Genomic DNA, 26,089 nt, shown 5'->3' with positions numbered 1-26,089 from the left:
TCTCTAAATGAGAATCTGTTTCATATGTTAATTAGCAACATGCTTGTGCGCCGGGAGGCGGGGGCAGTCCTTGCAGTGGTTGATATGGGGTTTCTCTGCAGCAGGAGCAAAGGTTCAGGCATAATCCAAGGATCGTGGGCAGGGATACTTAACGTAATGACTGTTTAGTTATGTGCTCTTTCATAAGCTACCCCCCTGGAGTTCCCCTGGAAGTCAACAGAGCCCCCAGGTTGTTTGTCCTTGTCATTTTCCAAGCTCCCCTGCAGATATCCTCATATTAAAAAGCACTGAGAAGTTTTCATTTTGGATAAAGATTATTTCTTTTATATGACGAAACCTCCATTAATGTCCCTGCACTCAACAAGGTTTCATCATTCTTCCCCCTCTTCCCCTGTCACTCCATCACCGACCTTGTGGGAAACCATTACCAGGAAGAAGCTTTGAAGTACCAACTTTATTAAGATTGATTCCTCCTGCTTGTAGTTTTGACAGGTCCAAAGCAAACACATGGGGCCATGGGGAGATTTGGTAATAATTACCATCTTTAATTACTGCTAAAACATCAATTGCTCTTGTTCAATTAGTTACCACGGATTCAGGCATGGCAAATTTTGTAGCACAAAATAAGCTGAAAATTGATTTCTGAACACTTAATGCAGATCTGAAATTGCTAACCTGATAAGGGGGCCGGAGAAGAACAAGCACACCGTCAGCGAGGAATTTTGTGCTGATGTAATTGCTTTGGTGGAAGATTAATAACTTGTATACTTACATCTTGTACATCAAGTAGGAGTTACTCATTAAGGGGAGCACAAAGAAGGGGGGAACATGTTAACAAGGACAGAGGCAATTAGACAGGAAATCACAGCAGAGCGGCTCAGCGCCCGTGCACTCGTGAACAGCAATCCCATTCTGGGAGGCACCACGTCACCGAAATCTTCTTCGTGCACCTCTTGGCCACAACCAGGGACCGAGGAGTCTCAAAGGGTCTCGGGGAACAGTGTCTGGTGCTGGCACGTTGCTCAGGAGCAGGAGCGCCCATGGGCCGCACTGGGAGCAGAGTCCCACAGCCCAGACTCTCTAAGAGATGCTCCCTGCACCTGGGAGCTGGAAGTCCTAGTGGGCTCGACAGACAAAGGAGGAGCAAGGAAATACGTCTGAGCCAGACCTCTCCCCGTGCGACTGCGCTGCTCTGGGCTCTGATGGCAGTGGGGAATGGGTGGCAGAGGAAGAGGCAAGAAAGCCCGTGGGGACATGCTTGTGAATAACCTGTCCTAGGAGAGGCTTCCTTGATGGCCCAGGTCCCTGGAGAGCCTCTCACAAGGCACCTTTACCTGACACTTCCACCCTGGGCCCAGCCACGCTGGGGAAGCAGGTCCACATGTCTTTAGTGCACAGTTCATCACAACTTCTTTGAAACTCTGGAAGATACTGAGATGGAGAGATGGCAAACTGCATCCTCCCTGCTCCTCTAATGAGCCCCCGACGGCCGGGTGAGTCAGTTCCCAGGGTCCCCGGCACTCTCAGATCCATGTGTTTTTCCAACATGTCAAGCATTGATGGGAGTGTGTTAAACTAGTGTGCTAATGTGTGACCTGGAATTGTTTTTTCATTCACGCCTTCATACTCCATGTAGCACTGAGCACCTTGCAAAGCAAATGGCCGGTAGGTCACCACAACAGCCACCACTTCACACAGGGGGGATTTTGCTGTTGACTGGGCTGAGTCTGATGTAAATACAGCTGTAATCTTGGCCTGTGGATGTAGCCAGGTGCATCTATAGCTGTTCCACTAACAGAGGCAGGTAGGCTCTTTTCTGAATAAATGGTGGCCTCTCCCAGCTGAAAAGATGGCACCGAGAAGAGCAGCATCTTGCGTGATGCACTGGACTCCTGAGAGTTGCTCTGTCTCCATTTCATATCCCGTTTGCTGGGGAGTGGCAGAAAAGCCCCCCAAGGCTGGGGATATTATGTGGGCTTCTTGCCCCAAGGACTGTTTACAAAGAGGACACAATTGCAATATCGCCGGTGCTGATTGCACTGCGCCTACTCCATCCTCCCTGCATCTCCCCTGGAAGTCATTGCGCTCTTCTCCCTATCGCTGTCACAGCGCCAGCCCCTGGGGACGAGCTTGGCTTGGCTTCTGAGCTTCCCAGCATCAGAGGTGCTGGGATGAAGGGTTTCGGCTCAAGGCTCTTTGCATAAAGCAACCCCTGAATAAAAACACTCTGTGTCCAGGCTTGAATTGGGCCCTCATACCCAGGAGCAGGTCGATCGCCCTCCCCAGGTCAGCAGGACGGCAGGTTTTGTGCCCAATTAAGGTTGCACCCAGCACCCAGCGCTGTCCCAGCTGGAAGCCCACATGGCTAGGCAACTTCCAGGGGTGCTAACTCATGCGGGCGTTGCATCCAGCTGCCATTTATTTGGTTCTCGTTGTCTCCGCGGTGAAACGACCCCGAGAAAGGCAGCAGAGCGGGAGCTGTCTGCGTGCCATCACTCTCAGCTCCCCCAGTATCAGAGCACAGCACACAGCCGGACGTCATGGTAACTTGCCCCTGGCAACTCTCTGTGAGGACAGGTTTTGGCTCCGAAGCATCGTCTCCCTGGGCACGGGCGCTCGAGGGGATAACAGCAAGACTGCCTGGACTGTTAATGCCTGCGCACACAGAGGCATGCTGTGCCTGAGCGGGACGCAGGGCCAGCCCAGCACCCGACCCCGCGGGGCTTCCTCCCAGGCAGTGGAGCAGGAATGGGGACAGGGCGGCTTTGAACCTGGCAAATGCCAGACCAAGCCCAGATCACCAGCATGGCACTGGCCTCTTTAGGCCCAAAAGAGCGGCGAGTCCCTGGCCCCTGCAATTCTCACCTCCCTCCTCTTCCCATGTTTGCAGCTGGGGAGCTGTGGCTGGGCGAGCAGCCGGGACCCCGGTCCACCCAAGGCATTAGGCACCTGACTGCTGTTTAGTTCTCCCGGTGGTCGGACCTAAGAGCATAAAGCACCCCAAGATGTGGGGCTCAAGGGACTTGACAAAGGGCAGCTAGGAAGTCAGAGGCAGAGCAGAGTTAAGGCCCCAGGCTGATGTTCTTGCCATTGGGAAACCTTCCCTTTCGGTCCATTCACGCACCCATAATGGGGCACCCAGAAGCAAGCTCTTGCTGATGGATCTCCATGGCATAGCTCCACTTTGGAGCCTGCAAGTGAAACTGGACCCTAAATGCACTTTCCAGGCAGAAAAGGAGAGGGCAGAGGAAAGCAGGCCAGGCTGGGGTTATTTCCTCTCCCACTGGCATTCAGCTGTCTGGATAAAAAAGACAAAGCTGCACCCAGCAAATCACCAGGCAACTTTTAAAGAGAGGGCTAATTTGTGCAGCAGTGGACAGCAGTATTTGCATAATGAAGCGTAGAGAGGATGTTTAGCTCATGTATTTTTTAGAAGGTTTATCTTGAAATTTATTAAGCTTAAGAAGGGCATGTCACTCAAACTGCACTGGTCATTTATAAAAATATTCCCATTGTGCTGTTGCAGAGCTGTCTTTAGGCCTAAGTGGCTTCTCCACAGGCTCTGAATACTAACGAGCACTCCGGCAGCATGGAGGGAGGAAACCCGCTATCAAATCACAGGCTCCCAAGTTTTTGTTTTGTTGTTTTGGTGCCGGGGTTTGTACAGAACATCTCCCCTTTCTTGTCTGGTGAGAAGCGATGCTCTTTTTTTTCAGATCTTGGGGTAATGTTTTTGTGAGCAAGGTATCAAGATTGCTTTATTGACTGACTGCAGTAGGTAGGTAGTTACCGAGGGAGAAGTCTTTGTTTCATGGCTGGCTTTTGCAGCCCGGGGTGATTTAAAGCATGCTGCTTTATTTTCAGCCAATAAGAAAATGAAGTGCAGTTTCCTTAACCCTCTCCTGGGGTGCTTGCTTCTGCCAAAAGGTGCTGGGCCCAGCCAGTGTTGTATTTCATAAATCGTCCTACCCTGAAAGCATCCACTAGCCAGGCTGTGACCCAGAGATGTTCCAGACAGAAAAGACCCCTCAGTTCATCTGCCCGCAAAAGCGGAGGCCGGAGGACCTCACCACATGACTGCTGCAGCAAAGCCCAAACCTCGGGCTGAGCAGACACGCGGCCCTTTGAAACACGCAGAGTGGTGCAAAAGGCTGCAAGGGACGGTGAGTGCACCGTGCCCCCAGATAAATTGCTCCCGGGGGTGAGATGCCCTCACCAGGACATCGTACAAGCCCGGCAGCGGGCTTCTTCGACCGTCAGTGAAATGCAGCCGCCCGACAGCAGGCTAGCAGCCAGCTCGCATGGGGTCTGCAAACACAGGTATGCGTTTAACGAGAAACACATGAGCAGTCCCTAACAAGTTATGCAGGATGTCTGGTGGAGCAGAGGAGCTGAAGGAGAACCTGCATTTCCATGCAAATTCAGCTGTCACGCGGGATTCACCTAGGCAAGATGCTGCGGGCAACACCCCACCGCCAGGAACAACCACCACTGACAAGACCTGGATTTTAACACCAAACAGCTGGACGATGACATTGGTTTGCTTTCTGGGCTGCCCCCTCCCCCCTTCCCCAGCGCACCCTGCCTTTACTGTCACTTCTGGAAGATAACAGGTGGCAAAGAAACACGGGTGTTTCCAGCTCGCCTCACGCCTTTCTGGGTAGGTCGAGCTATCTCAAATCATTGCTGCTCTGGCAGGTGAAAGGCAGCGAGAGGGAGAATTGCTTCCTTTGGAAGGGTGAGGGGATAAGACTGTTTGCAAAGGGCTGAGATGTCCAGAAATACAATTCGAGTCCACTTTTAAGTCATTCAATTTTCATTTTCATTGGAATTGTAGTGGAGCGGAGTGACCCCTGCAAACACCAGCGAGGACTCCCGATGACCCCAGCTGAGGACCGGGCCTCTTGGAGCTGAGTGGCCAGCTCATCCCTGCCAGGGGAGCTAGCACGGAGCCGCCAGCCTCTGGGTTTCCTCAGCAAGAGCGAGTAACGCAGCCATCCGTTTGGGGTGAGAGGGCACGTGGGGATGGGTTTCAAAGGGGCCATTTGGCAGCTCAGCCCCTGGCTCCCACACAACACCTCCATCTCCCTCATCTCTGCAGGGGCCTATTTGTGGCTCATCGCATTTGATGCTCTTTCTCTCTCATCTTCTTTCCCTTCCAGTTTCCCTCCTGCTCGGCTCCCCCACCCATTAGCTTGAAAGCAGAAACTCGCTTGTGCAAGGCCAGGAATTCATCAGTGCCTTTATCTGTGTCGCTGACAGTCAGAGACAGGCTGGTGCCTTGCTGGCGGGTGCGATGGAGCTCAGCTCAGCCTTTCCCGTGGCACAGTGCTCATGAAGCATCTCATGTGGAGCAGTCTCGCTGGGATGTTTGGGTTGTTTGGGTTTTTTTAAATCTAGGCACTTTTCTAGCTAATGCGGGGGTGGAAGCTCGGCCAGGACCACTGCTGTGAGCCCTCGTGCTAAGTCCTTGATACCACCCTCTGTCCCCGCAGCCTCCATTCACGGACAGCCCACGTGCCCAGGCACTTTGCCCAGTTCTCTCGTCAGCTCCTCAGTCAGGCTCCAGAGCTCTGCCTCCTCCTCAGCTGGACAGAGGCACTCGCCCTCGCCCGACAGCCCCTGGCTGCTGCTGCTTTCCTGGGCCAGCTTCCGAAACAAGGGAAGGGAAAGCCTCCCAGCAAAATTCAGTGGTTTAAATGAAGCACTAGCCGAGAGCTGACTAACAGGTTGCAAGGGAGCCTTCTCTCAGGCCGTCCGCTCCACGGGATCCCGAGCCCAGGGATGGTCATGCTGAAGCCATCCACTGGCCCCAAGACAAGCTCGTCTGTGTCTGAGCTGCCGTTTGCCTAACCTGCCCTGCACACCTCTGTGGTGGAGACGGCAGGGAGCCCCGGTGCGTGCCTTTTTTTAAACCGGGCTGTGGTGTGTGGGAGGGACCAGGGGGAAGCAGCTGCCTGACTGGCCACGATGGCTATAAACTCCGGACTAGACAAGCCTTTGGCAGGAGTTCGGGCTTTTTCTGCCGGCCTGGCTCCCATCCACCACTGAGGCACGAGTAGATGCAGACAGAGTCGACCGTCCCGACGCCGCCATGCTCGTGCACCGGGCATAGCTCGATGGCTGGCCGCGGAGGAAGAAGGGAGCTTGCTGTCCTCACACCACCGCCCACCTCGAGCCGTAGGGCTCATAAAGAGGGCCTGTGGCAAAGCTTCTCCTAACACGAGCTGCTTCCCCCTTCCCCCCCGCCAAGGTTGTCCCCCTGTCCCTCTGCCCCAGATCGCGTCCTATCTAACAACAGGCCATTTATTTAGCCCCTGTAAATTAAGGGCCTTGTTAATTTTGAACGTAAGGTCAGACTGTTAGTAATAACCGAGCGCCAGTGCTCCGGACAAGGGAGCTATAACATGCCAACACGCGGCAGCGGAGCGGCAGAAGGGGCAGAGTGATTGAAACGTATTTGTTGGGAGTTATTAGATACTATCTGCAATCAATCCATTACTATAAACTTAAGCTTCCACATTCTTTCATTTTAAATGAATTCTCATATCACATTTCCAAAGGAGCGCTTCCTCCAGTCGGCTCCCATTTATCTAATAACGCTATGCAAATATTTTGTTAGATTTCAATGAAACATGTCAAAAACTATTACTGAATGCAGTATCTCGGCATCAGCATGATGAGTCCGGTCCCTGCCAGTGGCACTCTGTCACTCACCCTGCCCGGGCCTGGAGCAGCTCCCCCATCGATCCCGAATCAGAGGCTCTGGGCTGGCCATCACCCCTGCCATCTTCTCTTGGAAGAGCCTTGCTTATCAGGAGGGATTTCTGGGTGGGCGCCAGGTGTGTGCATGGCCAGGGGTCAAAATCCTTGCTCTGCCCCTCAGCCAGCTGTCTCCACCCCAGCTAGGTCAGTGCTGAGCGAGCAACCGAAGCGAAGACACCCTGCGTTTTGTTGCAGCCAGTGTAGCGGGCCTTTATTTTTAACAAATTCCATCCACATCCACAAACAGAAGCTGCTACCAGATCCCCCCAAACCTCCCCCAGAGCAGCTGTCTGCAAGCAGGTGCCAGTTGAGGAAAGCACTTAGGCCAGCTGAAGCCAAGGAGATATAAGGCCTGCCTTAATGCTAAGTACCTGCTTAATGCCCCACCAAGGCCCCGGGTCAGTGCGGTGAGCTAGGGAAGGAGAGCGCTAAGGCAGACCTCACTGAGTGCCGGGAGCTCCTCTTTCCCACCAGCTCCAGAAAGTCCCCCAGATTGATTTTGTTGTCTACTTGAAAACCACCCAGGCTGCAGACTAGTCCTCAGTGCCGGCTGCTGTGCGATTGCAAAGGACCCCATCACTTCTGATATCTGCTTGTCTGAGCATGGCTAGCGCGGCTCCCACCACCACTGCATCAATCACGCTGATGTTTCTGTGGGTCGCTGGACTAAAACAACATCATCCTGGTGTGCAAGGGAAAGACATAATACTCTTCTGCCCTCTCGCCCACTTGGAAATTCTCTTCGAAGCCTTTGCACGTGGAGGTTAATTATCCAATTGGTGGAGAAAGCAGCATTACTTTCTTCTCCTCCTCCTCCTCCTCCTCCTCCTCCCTCCATGCTCCCTAGGCAGGGATCTCAAGCTGCTTTCAAATGTTAGCTCTGCCACACATGCCATGCATGGTGTGTTGGCACTGCTGCCCAGGGCGGGGACACAGATCCCAACGCACGAACACGGGAAGGGACCCCTCCAACACCGCGGCCCAAAGGATTGAGGCTGGGACTGCTCAGGCCCTGGTGTGCTCACACGAGTGGCAGGAAGCTCCTTTGAAAACTATTCTCCATGGAGAATCAACATATGTTTTCCTATCTGCTTTCAGACCACATAACACACCCTACAGCTGTGGTCCCCGGTCTTTGCTGGCCCACAGGCAGCATTGCTGAGCAAGAAATATGCTCCGACCACCAGCAACACCGGATGGTGTCACTGGGAGGTGTTTTCCAGGTGCTCTGGGTTGGGAACTGGTGTCCCACAGGCTTCTCTGCTGACAACAGAATAGTCCATTAATAGTCCTTTCTGCATAGGAGGCTTGAATAAGGGGTTGCAGGTTCAGCACGGCCACCCCCAAAGCTTCCCTCAGCACTGAGCAGGGCCAGTTTGCGGGTGCAATCACTGGGTACATACGCTGCGCGCACACAATGCAGTCCAGCCCCTGAAAAAAATTGCTGCAGCATCAGTGTTGTTTATCGCTGGATTAGCACAAGACATAACTGCAGCCTCCCGGCTTCATTAAAAAGGCAGAAGAAATATCCCTGTGCAAAGAGGGAATGACATGGGAAGCAGCTGTGAACAGGAGCTAGTAAATTTTACACATTTTGTGGCTTCGCGCATGGAGACAGCCTCTTCTTTGGCAACTCTCCCTCCTTCCCTGCATGGCTCCTCCTCCCCCTGCTCCCAGCAGCGTGGCAGAATGGGTCTTGCTGGGTGTTGGGGGAAAATCGCCAAGGGATTATAGTGCATGGTGTCAGGCACCCCAGAACCAGAGCCATTTTGTGTGCACATGTACACGTATACCCCTAGCACGCAAGCATGGTGCCTGCTCCCTCTGCACCATGCCAGCAGCACGTCTGATGCAGAGAAGTCCTCCAGCCTCCAACCCATGCTGTTGAACCAGGTCTCAGAACAAGATAAAAATATCAGTGTCAGATCGACTCTGACTGCTGTTTACTTGCAACCTCCCCGGAGCTGTGGGCAGCCTGCGCAGTCCCGCAGGCCCCAGAGCTGCAGACATGAGAAGACTCTCACTTCCTACCCTTCACACCTCCAATTTCAGCCTCACTGGATGACGACGGTGCTGGCCCTTCCCCCCGCGTGCAAGCACTCGCACGGTCACTACCGCTGCTTCACACTACAAGTCACAAATAAGTCCAGCCAAGAGGAGGGAGGGAAGAAGAGCAGAGCAACTCTCAACTTCTTCCAGGGGCATGTCTGCAGGGTGCCACGCAGAGATACCCACGCTGGCTCGGGCACCAGCAGCCACGTGCCTTCCCCTGAGCTCATTCAGCCTGCTTCTTAGCAGGAGCCATTAGCCAGGGCAGAGCAACGTGCTAACATGGCTAAGCTGTGGCTGGGACCCAGGCTCGCTCGTTCTCAGCTAGCCTCAGTCATGGCACAGTGCTGCATAGACATAACTGCTCCCTCCCACCCCATGGTCCCTGCCATCTGTCAGACTTGGCTACCTTCTTGCCATACAGATTAGCCAAGTCCTCATCAAAGAGCAGCCATAAACATCATTTTTAGGCACAGAACATCTGCAGAGCTCTGTCCGGGTCTCCAGTTCAGCAGCCCCAGGACGGTATGAGGAGCGGCTGCTCTTGCAGGGCGTCACAGCGCGGTTGCACATATTTGCTGTTCCAGTGCAGCGTCCAGCAGCCAGATGCAGAGATGTGCATCCTCATGAGCACTGCAAGCCATGTGCTCTCATACCCCCGTGCAAAGCCAGCACGCTGCCCTTTGCAGGCCCAGCTGCTTGCAATGCAAGCGATGCACTGACTGCTCTGATGCTAACAAGCCATTACAGACGGGGCTATTTCCATGCGCGGTGGCAAGACCCCATCAGCTGGCTTTGCCTGCCAACACAACAGGGCACGATGTCAGATCCGAAAGGCAGCAGCCTCTTACCTCCCCAGCCAGACCCCACAGCCCAGTTCAGCAGGAGAGATGCCACGCAGGGCCTGGGTCACTCACGGGGGACACTGTACTTTGCTGCCCGAGGCTCCCCCCAGCCCCTGAACTCCCCCCGCAGGGACAGAGCTTGAGAGCAACCCCTAGCTCTGCCTCCCAGCCCTCAGCAAAATCAAACATCCCTTCTGGGAACCGATCCTGGGCCTCAGTGGGAAAGCAAGAGGAAGGCGGCTGCCTACCCATCACGCAGCCAGCCAAGGGTGGGAGCACATGCAAGCACGTGACCCACGGGGGCTGGCTGCAGAAGCGTGGGCAGGAACGTGCCCGCGCCTGCCTTGCTCCTCGTGTGCCCGGGCCCTGAGAAACACCATCAAGGGGCAGCTTCGGGCTTGGCTTCTCCCTGACTCCGGTGCAAGCGCAGCTCGGCAGACGGCCCCGGGACCTGAAGCTCCGAGCGCCCTCGGGAGCAAAGGGCAGCGGTCCATGCTCCTGGGAAGGCAGCTGCGCTGCATCTCCTGTCCTTTGGTTTCGCCAAAGGCCCCCTGGGTGCCCGGCATGGGACAGAGCAGCTGGACGGATGAGGGCTTCTTGTCAGGCCGTTGAGCTCCTGAATAGCTCAATCATGTCCTTTCTTACTCCCCCCCTCGCCAGGCAGGGAGAAAGCCCTCGTCTTTGCAATCTCTCCTCACAGCCCCCTATTGTGAATGCGAGTGCAGCCATCCTGGCCACCAGCAGCGAGGTTTAATGGAGAGAGGCGAGGCAGTAGCTCAGAGTCCGATGCTGGGAGCAGACTTGGACAAAGTTGGCAGCATCAGCAAAGCCGCTACAAAGGCAGCTAATCAGCTCTGTGCGTGTCCTGACAGGCTGACCCAGCCAGCCCTGCGCTGACCCCATTACACAGCCCCGACCCTCGTTTCTCAGCGTTGCTTTCTCCTGCTGCCTGGGTGAGCAGCGGTGCCAAAGGGCGCGTGGAGCCTAGACTGCCCTCCTCCCCCGGCGTTCAGGGCCAGGCTGCGTTGCAAGCAGGTGGGAAGGCCGGTGTCGCACCACCCAGGCAAAGCCCAGCCACGGCTCTGTGCAGCCTCCTGCCGTCCTCTGTCCTCCCCCCAAAGCAGGTGAGCAGAGGGGGAACCTATGCAACAGGCGGGTGCTGCCTTTAAAATGCAGGCAGCATGGTAATCTAATAAACACGGCAACAAAGCATTTGTCACCGGGCTAATTTTATTAGGAGAGATCTCAAATGGCTAATTTCCTTTCGCTAATGAGTAAATTAGTGGAATCTCTGATCTGTTTTTAAGGCACTTCTCCTAATAAAACATGAACGACAGCTAAATTCATTGTGAAACGTTGTGACACATGTTGTTAAGGTTGCAGGAAAACCAGGGGCATCAGATGTGTGGGCTACTTACTCATGTCTTCTCCCACCGCCACGGGCAGCCCCATCTGGATTCCCAGCTAAGGCCTATCGCTGCCTGCAGCAGGAAGCATGTTCAGCTTCCAAAAAGCAGCAGAAAAAGCGAGGGGCTGGAGTGGCCTAACAGCTCTCTCTGTTTCCCGGAGTGCAATGCAGTGGTCATCTTGCTGCCAGCCTGCATTGCTTTCCCAGCTGGTGAGATTGGCACCGCAGGGAATGAGCCCTGTCTGTGCCAAGGACATGCCTGGCACATGGTGGGGCCTCAAGCGGCCTAAACACCCCTGTCCAGATGCCGGGTCCTGCTCTTGTCTGGGTTTCAGCTCCAAGGAGGGGGCAAAAGCCAGTGCCTCGAGGTGCACGGATGACAAGACATCCTTTGCAGTGAGCACCAGAGGCTCGGGGACTGGCAGCCAGGTGGAGATGGGCAGCACTGCCAAGGGCGCTTGGCAGGAGCGATGGCAGGAAAGGAAGCTAACAGCGCGGCTTGTCAACCCGCACACCGATTAACAGGGTGGGAGCCAGACAGAGACGTGTGCCGGGCCACCAGACAGAGGCGAAGGAAGGAGCGTAACGCATGGGACCAGGATTCACCCTGCTCCTCACTACCTTCCTGGATGGGTGGAGAAAGTCTCCGGCTGCAGGGGCGGGAGTGAGCTGAGGTCACGGGAGACCTGCCTGTGTGCAGGTGTGCCGTGTACATGTGCCGTGTGCCACGTGTACACATGCAATGTGCATGTCCACAGGGAGACACCCACACTCCCATTCGCCCCTTGGACGGGCTCCCGGCGGCACAGCCTCTCCAGAAGTCATTTCTGAACTCATCCATTATTCAATCATTCCAGCTTAATAAAGGCCTAAAGGCCAAAATGCTCCTGTTTATTTTCTCTCTTTCATCTCTCAGACGTGGCTGGAATCGAGAGCTCCTTCCCCAGCCTGGCAGGGGGAGCCAGGGAAAATCCTTCCTTGTCTTGCAACTGCTGCCAAGCCACTCTGGCATCTGGGGTCAGCGGCCCGGTGGGCATTGCTCCTGCACTGGCACAAGGAGGAGGGCAGCGGGTAGCTGGCTTCAGTGTGCTGGACAGAGCCCGGATCCCAGGACAGGCTTCACTGCTCCCTCCTAAGTGCCCCACGAGCCAGTGAAAGGTTCCCAAATGCCTGGGGTTGGGTCGGGGTAAGGATGTACTGAGAGACCCTGTGCTCCAGACTCTTTGGAGGGCTCTCAATCCAGCCAGCACATGCGACAAGCAGTCAGCTCTGCCCCGCACCCCTGGGCCAGGCTGGGGAAGTGTCTGGAAGGGGCCCATGGATGCCAGATTGCCACGGGGTGGAGCCGTGTCCATGCAATACGGCAAGAAGAGTCGCAGGCATCCCAAACCAGAGGGACGCCAAGGTCACCAGCTCGGCTGGAACAAGTGGCCAGGACAGGTTTCCTGAGAGTTTGCTCCACAGCCGCCAAGCGGCATTGGGCACAGCCCGAGCGGCACGTACTCTGCCCCCGGCTGGAAACAGGAGCCAGAGGCACAAGATGAGCAAAGCACAGAGACAGGGAGGCACAGCTAGGGATGGAGGCACCACCTGAAATCCCAGCCGCCCGGGGGAAAGCAGCTGGCCCCTTCAGGCTACGCAACTCTGTCACCCTGCGATGATGCTTTCTCTTCCCACCACATGGCACTTCTTCTTGCAGGCTCCCAGGAACAGCTGTCACCGTCCCGAGCAGAGGATTAAATATGGGAGGGAGACGTGGGTCCCAGCCACAGCATTGGGAGCATACACAGAGGTTCCCAGGACCAAGGGAGAGGTCAGCAGCAGAGAGCAGGAGGCAGGTGATACAATCCAAACTTTGCAAACACACAACTGAGCTTAAAATCTCCAAAGAGGATCCCCCCCCAAACCTCCAGAGAGGCCTGGCCATCTGCATGTCCTAACTCGGGGCTATGCAATGCACCAGCAAGCTGGGAAGAAAGGAAAAAACCCTGAATTTGATGTAACCAAGTCCCAAAGAGCCTTTGATTTGCAGTGGAGGCCTTGGGAGGAGTGCGGACAGGAACCTCGCTCCCCGTTTGATGCCATCCGGAGCCTGGCACACTGAGTTCCCGCACCTCCCGGGACAAGCATGCCTGTCCCTGCTCCTATCTGCAAGGACTGAGGATCACATCCTCGAGGGAGCTGGTGCAGTTTGTTACTCAGGAAGAGAAAGCGCTGCTCATCTGTGAGTCAGCCAGAGCAGAGGAAAGCAGCCGGGTTTCCCACTGATCGTCTCTCAGGAAAGGTCTGGGCTGCCCATTCAGGCTGCAGTCGGGGGAGCTGTACTTGGCGGGGGGGTTGTGGGGTTTGTGGATTGTTTTTTCCCTTCACGCCAACTCTCTCCACCCATTCCACCCTGCGCAGGGTTCACAGGTGGTAGCAGAAAAGTCAATCGATTATTCTGCTATATGTCTAAGGGATGAGAACGGCACTTAAAGAAATCTTGCAGGCTGAGCAAGGAGCAACAGGCTCTGCTGCTTCTCCCCCAGCGGTGCCCTCTGGCCCCTGCTCTGCAGCAGGACGGGTTGTTGTACCAACTTAATCGGACGGGGAATCTGACTCTCCGCCAGCTATCTTATCTGCATTCTTCGCTCCCCTGTGTCTCCGCCTCGCCATCTCCTAGCACCTCTATTATCTCACACTGTGTATGCAGCAGCCAGGGATGCTGCCATAGGTTTCCAGCTTTCCATCCTACTCCTTTCCAAACTTTTAAGTGCACAGAGCTTTCCCCCTTAGTTACAAGAGTGCAGCTGTGTGTGTGCGCTCACGTATGTGGCGGCATCGTTCTGCAAAGAGTGCTCCTGCTCACAGGACAATCTCCAATAGGAGATTCTGCATCACGATCCTCTCTTCCTGGTTGGAAAAAGTGAAGGTGTAAAGATATCTTCCCCCTCATACACAAAGAGCTGCTGCTGCCTGCAGAGCTGCTGTTCACAGAGAAAGTATACCCTCTGGTTAGCTAACCTGTGAGAGGGAGAACATCTCCCTGCCTCTCCCTTTGATGGGCCCCAGCCCCAGTGCCAAGGCAACTCCAGCGGAGTGAGCTGGCCTGCAGCCTGTCCCCAGCACCCCTTGTGCAAGCACCAGCCTCAAGGTAGGTAGGCTGAAGGGGAAAATGAAGAATACAAGAGAAGTCTCCCTCCAAGAAACCTGCTCATCAGCAGTGGTGGTAGATGCATAAAAGGGCACACCTGGATTTTCCCCATCCCAGGAGGGTAGGAGCTGGGCAGTGTCTTTGATGGACAAACTGTGCACAGGTCGATCTGGGATCTCCGAGAGGGGACAACTGCAGAGCCCCATGTCGGCAGGGTCAGCCAGCTCTTGGCCTGTACCGGGCAGAAGGGAGCAGCTGCTTGAAAAGACCGGACTGTCCAAGGCCCTGCCGCTGAGAGAGGAGGGGGAAGGGATGTCCCCTGACATGGGGCCTGCCTGCCCTGGGATCAGGATGCATAGTTAGGGTGCAGCACTGTCTGTATGCTGGGCACAGCCTCTTCCTGCCCTGCCAACCTCAGGGGGCTGCCACCCCCTTGTCCTCCTGCAAGGGCTCCGACTTTGAACCGCCTCCTCCCCTTTCCAGCATCCCCTGACCTTGCAAATTTGTCCATATTTCCACTCCAATTCAACACTCCTTTAGCTTAGAAATTGCTCGGTGATATTGGGAACAATGAGGCCTGACTGTGTTAGCTCAGAGCGAAATGGCTTTCTATAAAGGGGGCACTGTGTTCCGGGTGATGTATTGACTAGGCAGTAATAGCCAGAGAGCTGCGCACGCCTCCCTCTCGACACATCCACAGGTTTATCGCAGGAGCATCAGTTAATCCACAGGTGCTTCTGCTCACAGCGAGGCATCTGTGGCGGTCACCTTTGCCTCTCGCTGCTACACCAGGCCCAGCACTCACCGTCATGCAGCGGACGGACACTGGTTGCAGTCCTTGCCTGCGGCTGCATTCAATGTATCCTTGCAAACTCGGTCTCCTGGGGCGTAAGCGGAGAAGGGCTGTGGGTCTCCTCCAGCCAGCTGCTTCATGTGCTTTCACGCTCAGAGGGTGAGGAGACAGACATGCTGCCCCTTTATGCCGGGAGAAAGAGACAGTGAGAAAATCCTCTGCCCCTCCATGACAGCAGAGGCCTGAGGCTGCTGGATGCTAGAAAACCAGGAGGTCCTCACTGGCTTGTTAGCTGCGTGACCAAACAGGCTGGCCAGCTGCAGTTTATGCGCCCTGCCTGCCCCACCATCTCAGCACTGGCTGGGGGTGTTCTCTGGACTCCTTCCATGCACCTACACATGTGCTTTAATGTGCATTAGCCTATTTTAATGTGTATTAAAGCATCACCAGAAAGACATGCTTTTTAGTTAATGTGCATTAAAACAGGGCAATTGAGCACAATGGAGGTACTAGATTTAACGTGCATTAACTAAAGTGCGTTAATGCACGTGTAGATGCACACTTTAGCTGGTGGGGTGGAGCATGATGGCTAAAGGAGAGCACCGATGCTCTGCTCCAGCAAGTACAGGTCTCTCCAAAAGAGCAGCTCTTCCTTTTCTGAGCTCCTGCAGTGCAGCCTGCTCCCAAAGCCACTCATCCTGCATCTGGACAGGCAGTGCCATCCCGAACACTCCTGCATTGGCAGTGGGCTCCTCGCCCAGAGAAGGGGCATGGGCAACCATGCTTGCTTAGCTGGCTTTGTTCCGTGCACACCCACGCAGGGCCCGAGGACAACCCCAGCGTGAGCCGGCGTTTCGCACGTGCCACGTAGCACAGCTGCCCTCAAGGTTGCAATGATAACCTTGACATTCGGTGCCAACCCCAGGCCCTTCCCTCCCTCAAGTGCTTCCCTTCACGTCTCTTTCTTCCCCCCCCTACTTTGTGCGAATGTTGGAGCGGGGTTGGGAGAGTTTGAAAGCTGCTTGGAGGTTTGATACCGAAACCTGTGAGGTCGGCAGAAAGAGGATTGGTGCCCATGAATATTCTGGAGGAGGAGATGGATTAGTGTCGGAGTCGTATCTGAGGGGATTTGCAAGGGAATTATTTATGGTGGTAACAAGTAAGCACTCATTTAGCTTATATTATACATTATCCAAACAAGGCGTTGCGCACTGGAAGTTAAGGCAGTAATGCCACTCTAAATGAAATTCATCGGTGCTTTAATTAAGATCTATATTTAGCTCTTAATTACAAGGAGGGGAGGGGAGAAGGAAAAATAAGAGAGAGATCTGTTGCATGGGGCGCAACTTTTATGCAGAGCTCAAGGCGTGAGGACGAAGCGGGTGGCAGCGGGCACCGGCGGGCTGAGCGCTGGCTCACCACTGCGGCCCCCGGCCAGCGGGAAGATCTGAGGTAACATCTTCGCCGCGGCTCCATCCCTGAGAGAAATCACTTCCCTTTGTTGTAAAGGGGTAGGAAAATATCCTGGCTCCTTGTTGCCCACAGGGCATCTGCTGATTCAAAGCACGTGCTCGGTGCCACCAGATACCGCGGGGCCTTCGCTCCGTTTTTGGTCGCCAGACTTGAAAACCCGCTTCCCCGGAATCCAAAATGACAACATCAAAATAGCCACGGAGAAGCAATGTCTTTTAACCCCCTTCTGCGCTTTGAAAGACGAATGCAAAGACAAGCATGGGAAAGGAATCAAAATAAAAGGGGCTGGGAGAAGAGAATCACCGAGCAGCACTGAGAGGAGAGGGAAGGAGAGCCTGGCTTGCACTCGCTAACGGGCTTCACGTTAATTTAGGCACAAAATAATAAGTTGGGTCCTGTGCAGGCACCTCCCCACCTTCCTCCAGGGCTCACAAGGGTGGGCAGCCTGTGATGATTCCCTCGGCCCGCAGCTGATCACCTGCACCCCAGAGCATCCTTTCTTGGCATCCCCAAGAGATGACAGCCACGTGACATACCGATAGTCCACCCGCAGTAGGTGCCAAGGGGTACCCGTCGGGGGTTCGAGGCCACCCAAGGACTGCCCAAATCCTCATGTAAATAAAGAGTTGGTTTAAACATGTGCAGAAGCAGAGAAAAACCAGGCCTTGGGAGACCGTGGAGCCAACCCCCTGGTCCGGGCAGGACCAGCCAGCCCGACGTGTCCATCTTGACGCAGCATCCCCAGCCCTGTGTGGTTGCTCTCTGCTGTGACCGCGGCAGGGAGGAGCGAGACCGCTGCACGGACGGCCACTGCTACAGGCAGCGATGGGGATGCACACAGGAGAAAGCCCCGAGACGGGCGCCCGGAGCCGCTCTGACATGGAGAGGAGAGAATGGGGGTGAGGGGGAAGGGAGGAAGTTGGCAACGGCTGGAGTATCAAAGCCGTGCAGCGGGCCGCTTTCTTCTCTCGCCTCCCATGTACCCGATTAATCAGTGGCTACAGAGCGCGCGGCTTTGATCCCAGAAACCAGCCCCCCTGTCGGACGGGGGGAGTGACTTGATGTTATGCTAATCTGAGCTGATTGAGCCGAGATAATTACACTTCATCCAGGTTTCCTGGGAGTTTTGAATAAATATTGATGCACAGCTGTCCCCTGCTCAGGTGTAGCGGGGAGCTGTGCACTGGCAGCACTTTGGCTTGGGTCTCCGGGATTGCTGAGAACAGCTTGCCTTTGGTGCCGGCATCCTGGAGCTGCAGATGGGACGGGGGGTAGTGGGGTTCATACACACTGCACAGGGCTGGGGCGGGCTGCGAGAAGTTAATGCAAAAAGAAAGGAGGGCCCAGGCATCCCTTGCGAGCTGCCACTGCTGCCCCTGCTTCCAGAGGCCTTGTGTTGCAGGTGCTGCTCGGTCATGGCTGAGAGCCATCGGCTAGCACCTGCCTCCTGCATGGGCCACGGACCCGCTTCTCCCCCAGTGCCCTTTGGGAGTCCTCCCCGTGCCTTGCAGCAGCTGCCTTCCTGCCCACGCCTCTGGCTGCAGTAAAAATCTTGCCTCTCCAAGCAAAGCAAAGCTCAGCCCCATCTCTGCTTGCCATGTGAAATGCACACCCCCAGACATGCAGGTAAGACTGCAGAGCTCCGGGCACTTCAGAGAGCAGGGAGCCTTGACCCCTCATAGATTTCATAGACATCAGGGCTGGAAGGGACCTCGGGAGATCATCGAGTCCAGCCCCCTGCCGAAAGGGCAGGAAGTCAGCTGGGGTCATAGGATCCCAGCAAGATAAGCATCCAATTTACTCCTCGGCAGGAAGGGATCCTGGGACTCCCATCATTGTTCTTGATGGACATAGGGCCAATACCCTGGGCTGGAGAGCTTGGAGCAGCTCTGCAGAGTCTGGTTCATGCCTGCAGTGAATCCAGCCCTCTTTCTATTTATCCCTTCCTCTGTGGTGCAAGTGCTGGATGAGGACCAGGTAGGAGAGTGAAGCAGCAGGAAAACACCCCAGCACATGAATGAGGGAGAGTAAATTACACTTCAGGACAAGACTTTAAACCTGGCTTGCTCTGGGATGGCTCTTTAGTGGGGCAGCGAGCGGCCAGGCTGTAGCGGTGCTCCCCGCTGGCAGCTTGCCACCCATCTGGAGGACCCGGGCAGAGTCCCTGAAAGGGCAAAGCACCATCCCTCATTGCCGTGAGGGTCCCAGAGCACCCATGGGGGATGCCTGGCTTGTGTCAAAGTAGGGGTAGAGCAGCAGAGGCCGAGAGAGGGGAGCCAGGGTCTGCTGGGCCCAGTGGGACGAGAAGCAGAGCCCACCCCAGCCCTGGCTCCAGGGGCTGAGCAAGCAGCTGGGGCCTGAACCGAGCGGGGATGCTGGCCCTTCCCCCCTGCTGCCTGCCATGGCTGTGGATCCTGATGAAGAAAATGAGGCAGATCCATCAATGTGACGCGTTCTCCTCAGGTGGGACGGGGCTGCGTGGCAGCCCCATCCATCACGCCGGCTCCCCTCCCAACCCCTGGGGACTCCTGCACATGGAGCAGCCCTGTCGTCTGGAGGCACCGTGAGGGGAGGAGGCACGCACCCCGCGGGCGTGTGCATGGGGTGCGAGTGCCCCTTTACTCCCCGCTTTGTGAAGCCTGGCATCGGGCGTTGGGGGGGCTTCCTGGGTGGCTGGGCACCTTTCTGCAGCACCCTGGGGCCCGGGAGGCTCTGTGCTCATGGAGCCAAGCAAGCAGCAACTCAGTCAACTTCCACTGTGCGGGAAGCATGCCAGGAGCCCCTGGCAGGGGGTGGGGGTGAGGCCCGTCCAGGAGCCATACACCTGATCTGGAAGGAGCTGGTGCCTCTGCATTGGCCCCCGGGCAGCAGCTTGCAGCTCACTGCTGGTAACATCAGGGCCGACACTCGGACCCGTGCGGCATGGCCCCCGCGCGGACCCCGGCTCTCCTCATTCTTCATCACCTTGCAGATTACATCTCCTCCCTGACACCAAGCTCTATCCGTGGTCCTGCTTGCTCGGTCGAGTGCAGCGCACAAGCTAAGGAGGGATGCAGGGCAGCTCAGCGGAAGGATGCGCGCTCTCTGCTGCCTGCCGGGGCAGTGCCTGCTCGACTCTGCGACGCTGCTGCCACGCTCCCAGGGGCAAGAAGCCACCATCTGCACAGCGGGGCCTGAGGGGCAGGACTCAGGGCTCTGAAGGCAACGATCACAGTACAGAGAACAGAGGCCAGAACGGTGCACGTTGCAAAGCAGGGCGTGCTTCGCCCCAGCACGGTGCAGAGGCCATCCAGCCAGTCGGCCGCAGAACCAGAGCCCGGCTCTCCCTGCAGACCTCGTGCAGTACAGAAGGGAGCGTGAAGACGGTGGCTGGGGACCCTGAACTCTGGGGCCATCTCAACTAATCCGGGGCTGGAAGTGCCCCGAGAAAACAGGCTAATCAAATTATACATTCCTAAGAACTGTTTATAAGCTGTGTGCATTCTTTAATCTTAATTAGAAATCTTAGCAGCTCCTGCCGACTCTGTAATCAACGTTTAAACACGGCTGACCCCCATCGCGCTAACCTTGAGAGCCTCACACAGGTATTTGATGAGGGAGCTGGGGAAAGTGTCTGCCTGGTGGAGTTCACTGTAGCTGAGGAAGCCTGGGGGTATGGAGCCTTAGATCAGAGAACCAGCTACAGGGTAATGATGAGTGTTGTGTCTGAGCTCTAATTAAACAGCATTTGCTGACAATTCCAGGAGCCCGTAATAGTCTCTCTCGTTTGGCTCAATAACATTTGTATTTGTAAATAAACATTATTTCCTTACACTTCCCGGGAGGGCAGGTGCTGGGCAGAAGGAGGCAGAAGGCAGCAGTCTCTTCAGGAAGAAACTGCACTGCGGGCCGGGCTGCCGATGGTTACTGCCACGCACACGTCCCAGCCAGCTCTGCAGAGGCAGTGGTGGCCCATGCACAGCTGGCTGGGTAGCATCCGACGTCTGGGTGAAAAAGAAGAGACCTCTTCACCCCCCCCCCCCCCCACCCACCAGGCACAACCACCAATGGTGACTACGCGCGAAAGCCTGGGCCTGCCATGCACGGTTAGGGCACAAGCCTGCCCTCCCTAGCAGGGCTAGGAGTAAAGTCTGTCACCATGGGGCATCTTCCAGCTTCATCTCCAACAGCTGGTACCGGACTGGATCCACCCTCCCGTTGTAGAGCCGGCGGGTGATGCTGGCTGTCGGGAACGCAGACCGTACTTTCAGGGGCCTGGCTGCGAGTGACAGAGGATGTATAACAGAGGAGTTAAGCCACAAAAGCTCTGCACCCGGGTTTCTCACACCATGCGCTCCACCAGGATCTCCTGGATCCCAGGGCTGGAGTGGGTGGTAGGTGCAATTTTATTCATCATTACTTTGTTCTCCGCGCCTCGCCCTTTCCTCGTGCTGTTTGCCAACGCTAACATGAAGCGGTCGCTGCTCGGAGCAGGGTCCACGCTGCCTGGTTTGTGCGCAAGACTTGGCAGCCCCTCGGTGTTGACTCCCACTGTGATGCTACAGCTAAGAGGACCGGTGCCATCCTATGGGGCCTAGACATGCAGAGGAGCAGATAGCTGTGTACCGAGAGCGAGGACATGGCCCGGCTTGGTGTTCAGCTTTGGAAGCAGGCTGGGAGCTTGGGAAGGGCTCAGAGCAAAGGGCCGAGAATACCAAGAAGCTCAGAGGAGGTCAAGTAACAGCCGGACCCATATTATCCTGGCTCTGGGGCAACCTCCACGGGGCTCCTCAACAGCCCAGGGTGATGATGACTGCGGATCTGTTCAACTTGGGGTGAAGCAGAAAGGTGTGAGCTGGAAGGGCTGCCAACTGCAGCCGTGGACTGCCAGGGTTCGGTTCAGAGCGCCTATCCCTGCCCTTCTCTTCCATATAAATCAAATCGTCTCCTTTATTGCTGCGGTAGAGCCCGCTCACCTCTACGGCTTATGAGGAAATCCCCCCAAGAAGCAGCTGAGTGACAAGTGATGCACAATGGCTCAAAACCAGCAACACAGCCCAAAATACGTACATGTTAAAATATTCACCTTTGTCAGAGAAAGCGTCTCCCTCTGACCCTCCCCAGGACATGGTCTGGAGAATCTTAATGACAATACAAAACACAAGCAGGTGGTGACGTGAATTTAAAAGCAGGGAACAGGTCCGCGGAGCACAAGGAGGTCAGGAGAGAAGGTCAGACGCGCTCTTCCCCCAGCTCTGCCTGGAAAGTCAAACCAAGCCGGGGAGAGAGGGCGCGTGGAGGAACTTCCCTCTGGTCCCCCTTTGAAAGTCTGCAAGGAAGCACTCAGGGTGGTCGGTTTAGTGTAATGCTGCGTTCCTAGGTGGGCAGGGGAGGTGGAGAGACTTCTTGCAGGAGGTCAGCAGCATGCAAAGTCATTCTGGCATCAAATGCTTTGAGCCTGTCTGCCCATCCCAGAGCACCTGACACGGAGGGGCCTTTCGCTGTCAGTGCTGGGGCACAAAAGGTTGATTCAGGAGAGGGAAAGCAGGGGGTCTGGAAGCCAGCGTCATTCCTGGCATGGCCACCAAAGCAGGGTATCAGCAGCAAAGAAGAAGGGCCATTTCCTATAACCATGCTGTTCCTTGGTGATATGGGGCCCAAACTACCCAGGTGCAGAGCGATGCCCTATTGAAGGGCAGCAGTCGGGCACTGTGGAACTGCAAAGTGGCCTTTGTGCCTTAGCACAGCCTGATGCGGTCGTTTCTTTAATTTTAACATGTTGCTAGAAAGCAACTCTAGCTGCCTTGGAAAGCTGAGAAATGATCTCTTTAGACACAACACTGCTGCTAACAGCCTCGAGCTGGTCATTTCGTGGTGCTGCGATGCCAACGCCAGGACAACTGGGCACATCATCAGGGCATCACCAGGTCAGCAGTGCAGCAGCCTGGGCAGCTGGAGGCTGGATGGTGGCCTCCCTTGGCTTCAGTCACTAGAGAAAGTTAATGCTTTGGACAGATTATTTCCCTCTTGGAAGAAACAAATGCAGACACAACAGAAAAGAGCTGGTGCTTATTGGGAAATCAATACCAGGCCAGGCGCACCCTAGTAAGTATGACATGCTGTATACAGGCCTTCTGCAAACACAATCATCTTCTAAGTTATTAATGGGCAATGTTCACTGGCTCTTCATTAGCGCTGAATATAAACAGAAAATCGTTTACTTACTGCAGATTCCAGCTTGAGCTAAGCAAATTTAGACAGGGCTAGTCAAACACGGAGTTTGTTGTCTGGCTAATTGCGATCACAGTGTAAAGTTTAGATGCAGCAAACTTGTCTGCAGCGGGAGGGATGGGACGGCTGAGGCAGGAACTGAGCCAGACCAGGGCTCAGAGAAGGCTGCAGCTTTCCGCCCAATTTAAACAAGAGCCCAGGGATGTGCTGCAATGATCTGATGTCTGATAGGGCAGGTGGCACCTTACCTGTTTGTCTGGTGGCAATAGTGACGTTTCAGGTTTTTTTTACTGAACCAGTAAAAAGGGGAAAATGATCTCACTGGTAACAGCCACAAAAGTAATAGTAACAACAGGACCACAGCAATGGGTGTTTGACAAGAGTGCCCACAAAACACCCGCCTGGCTGGGGCATGCACCTACACAGCAAAGTCTCTTCCCCAGGTAGAAAAGATTTCTCCACATTAAAGTTGTTCCCATTTAACTGGACCCATCTTCCATTTCTCACAGATGTTCCCACATTTTGATTCAAGTTGTTCTAATTACGGTAACCCCAAGCCCAGGTTTTAGTAAACGAAGCATGGGGATCATTTTGAAAACACCGCGGACACCGTTGTGGCCTCAGGCACAGACTAGAACTTGCAAAACAAAATTGAACAAATGGAACGGCGAGCTTTTGCAAATGGCATTTTTCATTTTGGAAAGAGGCTGATTTCAAAGTGGGGGGAAAACAGGACCCTGTGTGAAGGGGCTGAGCGGCTCCATGGGTTCTTAGGTTTGCTTTGGGTGAATAAAGTGCTTCAAAAGGGAAAGTTAGCAAAGGGACCAAGGGCAGGAGCCAGGCAACTTGTCAGCTGTGTCCCCCATAGTAGCAATGGCCAGCAAGGAGTCTTGCATCTATCCCCACCCCTGCCACCGCCCCGCTGAGTGACCCAACAAGAGATAAAGTCTTTCTCCTCTCTCTGTCTCTGTTTCTCAGTGTGTAAAATACAACCGGTGACACGGGATGGGGCTTTCAGGTCCATCAGTAAGGAGTGCTCGGTGCTGGTGTTTTACCTGGGATGAGCAACTGATTCCAGGGGTCTGCAGAGCCTGACCCGAAGGCGGTGAGAGTGATGGAGGCACGTAGGTATCAGGAGTGCTCGCCAGCCCAGGCGCCATCGCTGCCCTAATCGGCGATGATGAACCGACCAAAGGTTACTTCATTTTCCTCCTCCCTACACCCCGTTCCATATGTATATTCACCCTAGGTAATTGGAAATCTGCAAGGCTCATCTATATGCTAAAATCTTCAAGGTCCCTCACATTCCCTGCTTGTGCATGTTAATTATTGCTGGCCAGGCCGGCCACATGTATTCATTGCATGCTGGGAGGGCTGAGCATAATCCCGCGGCCTGAGCCAGGGTCCCCCCATCCCAAATCAGCTGCCCCATCCCCTTCCGGACTGGTCGCCTGGTGTGTGGGAGGGTCCCCAGCAGGGCCCCAGTGACCAGGAAACAGGCAGGTGTTCCCAGAGCCCAGAAGAGTCATCGTGCCATGCCTAATGTCTCTGGAGAAATATGCTGCGTACTTACAAACTGCCCTCCACCAGACAACTCACAGCACCCTTAGCAGTGGTCATGCAGCTGCCACTTGGCCCCAGAGACAATGTTTTTGCTCCTCTGCCTCATGTCCCATCACTCTACCCTCCACGGTGAAGAACGGCTTCTAGGGGAGGTTTTCACTGGGTTCTCAAGTCCCTTGGATGCTGCACACACAATGCCTTGTAAATGCAGATTTTCTTTGGATCCCCTCCAGGATTTCACACTCTGCCAGTCCCTCCCTGCTGAGAACTCTACATTTCACAGCCCGCCCTGCATGCATTATCTATATGCAATAGGCATACTTTATTATAAAAGTCAATAATACAGATATCTACTGTATATCTTGTACACTGAAAGCGCAATTTTCTGTTTGTGCTTTAACAGATGGGGAAGGAATGTTAATGGGAGGAATATTTGAATCGGAGGCAGGGTAAGGTCCATTGGCCATAAGGAACCAGGAAATGTCACTGCCTGATGGGAACAATTTTAATGTGAAATGCCACTTTCTAATGATTGGTTCTTTAAAACTCCATGACAAAAGCCTCCAACAAAAGACAGTAGGATTTTTCCCAGAGGGCAATTTCAGTTCAAACAGCTTCACTGAGCTGGCCCGTGAAATATCCCGTCCTAATGTCACAGCCCCTTTAATTCAATGTGTTCCTACACTGGTCCGGGTAGGAGTTTCTTTCTGTTAAGGGCAAAGGCAGAAGCTTACCCCTGAGCTACCACTTTGCAAAGGGAGAATTTCCTTGATGGAGGGTTAGGAGGTTAAAAAATGTGTGTCGAACCCAAGACATCCTTTCCCTGTTGGTGCTGCAGGCTGCATGCAGCAAGCCTCGGGCACTGCCAGGCTTGCTCCAGGATGCCAGCGCACTTCCCTCCATAGTGCTGGAAGGGCCAGGGGTACCTAGCACATGCCCAGAGGGCCCTGTACACACAGCGCATGTGACAAAGGTCCCCAGCTCAGCAGAAGAATCGTAGCACTTCCTCTACCGTGTGCATGTCAAAGCCTTGATGGGTTTCTGAATTGTTAAAATTTCTTGGAAGGCTGGGAGTAAACGAAGCAGTTGTAATAAATAAAAGACCGCCCTACCAAGCATTATTGATGTAATTTGCAGTTATTTAATAACCTCTTAGTGACTTTAAGCACTTCAGCCAACAAACCTCCCTCGCAGGAAAACAATGCAGGGCATTGCATCCTGGGTACTGCAATGCATAATTGCTAATAAGCAATAAAGGCAGAGTTTTAGGAATAATTAAAGCTACCAACTGAGGACTTCTTCATTCCTGGCTTTAATCATTGCAGCTATTCTGCATAGTGCATTAAAAATTAAAGGGGTAATGACTGCATGTTCTGATGCCCAAAGCATCTCTAAATGTTTAGCTGCAGGACCAGTCTTTTTGATAACAAGCACTTCCTCTGCCAACCTCACAAGCTCTTGGGCCAACGTTTAGGTGTGATGCTGCCTTGTTACATTATCTACACAAGTGCCTGGTGATAGCAGGGCTCTTCTGAGAGATGCAACACACGTGCCCGCCATCCAGAGATCGGGAGGCTGCTATTGCTGAGAGACCCCCGTGCCTCCACCCAGCCTACCTGTGCTCTGGCATTTCGCTCCCTTGTTCAGCCAAAGCCCCCGTGAGCAGCAGTCCACCTCTTCAAAGCCATGCGGAGCCACGTGCAATATTCAGGTTGAGTACGCTCTCCCAGCAGCTGGCTCTGGCCTAGTCTCTGTCTCTTATTACCTTTTGTCCAGCGCAGGCCTTTACAAAATCCTCTTCTATCACCACCATGCCCCTCTGCTCTTTATCCCATGCTTGGTGATGGGTA

Source organism: Crocodylus porosus, unplaced genomic scaffold, assembly GCF_001723895.1.
Source record: "Crocodylus porosus isolate Cpor-Errol unplaced genomic scaffold, CroPor_comp1, whole genome shotgun sequence".
Taxonomy (NCBI): Eukaryota; Metazoa; Chordata; order Crocodylia; family Crocodylidae; genus Crocodylus; species Crocodylus porosus.
This window is presented reverse-complemented; position numbering follows the sequence as displayed.